Source organism: Candoia aspera, chromosome 18 (assembly GCF_035149785.1).
Source record: "Candoia aspera isolate rCanAsp1 chromosome 18, rCanAsp1.hap2, whole genome shotgun sequence".
NCBI classification, from domain to species: Eukaryota; Metazoa; Chordata; class Lepidosauria; order Squamata; family Boidae; genus Candoia; species Candoia aspera.
The window spans coordinates 265,001-266,396 of record NC_086170.1 but is presented as its reverse complement, the minus strand read 5'-3'; positions in this window follow the sequence as shown (position 1 = coordinate 266,396).

Here is a 1,396-nt window from a genome sequence, read left to right as displayed (position 1 = left end):
TTCTAACCCTAACCCTAACCCTAACCCTAACCCTAACCCTAACCCTAACCCTAACCCTAACCCTTGTCTAACCCTAACTCTAACCCTACAACCCTAACCCTAACCCTAACCCTAACCCTAACCCTAACCCTAACCCTAACCCTAACCCTAACCCTAACCCTAACCCTAACCCTAACCCTAACCCTAACCCTAACCCTAACCCTAACCCTAACCCTAACCCTAACCCTAACCCTAACCCTAACTCTAACCCTAACCCTAACCCTAACCCTAACCCTAACCCTAACCCTAACCTAACCCTAACTCTAACCCTAACCCTAACCCTAACCCTAACCCTAACCCTAACCCTAACTCTAACCCTAACCCTAACACCCTAACCCTAACCCTAACCTAACCCTAACCCTAACCCTAACCCTAACCCTAACCCTAACCCTAACCCTAACCCTAACCCTAACCCTAACCCTAACCCTAACCCTAACCCTAACCCTAACCCTAACCCTAACCCTAACCCTAACCCTAACCCTAACCCTAACCCTAACCCTAACCCTAACCCTAACCCTAACCCTAACCCTAACCCTAACCCTAACCCTAACCCTAACCCTAACCCTAACCCTAACCCTAACCTAACCCTAACCCTAACCCTAACCCTAACCCTAACCCTAACCCTAACCTAACCTAACCCTAACCCTAACCCTAACCCTAACCCTAACCCTAACCCTAACCCTAACCCTAACCCTAACCCTAACCCTAACCCTAACCCTAACCCTAACCCTAACCCTAACCCTAACCCTAACCCTAACCCTAACCCTAACCTAACCCTAACCCTAACCCTAACCCTAACCCTAACCTAACCCTAACCCTAACCCTAACCCTAACCCTAACCCTAACCCTAACCCTAACCCTAACCCTAACCCTAACCCTAACCCTAACCCTAACCCTAACCCTAACCCTAACCCTAACCCTAACCCTAACCCTAACCCTAACCCTAACCTAACCCTAACCCTAACCCTAACCCTAACCCTAACCCTAACCTAACCCTAACCCTAACCCTAACCCTAACCCTAACCCTAACCCTAACCCTAACCCTAACCCTAACCCTAACCCTAACCCTAACCCTAACCCTAACCCTAACCCTAACCCTAACCCTAACCCTAACCCTAACCCTAACCCTAACCCTAACCCTAACCCTAACCCTAACCCTAACCCTAACCCTAACCCTAACCTAACCCTAACCCTAACCCTAACCCTAACCCTAACCCTAACCCTAACCCTAACCCTAACCCTAACCCTAACCCTAACCCTAACCCTAACCCTAACCCTAACCCTAACCCTAACCCTAACCCTAACCCTAACCCTAACCCTAACCCTAACCCTAACCCTAACCCTAACCCTAACCCTA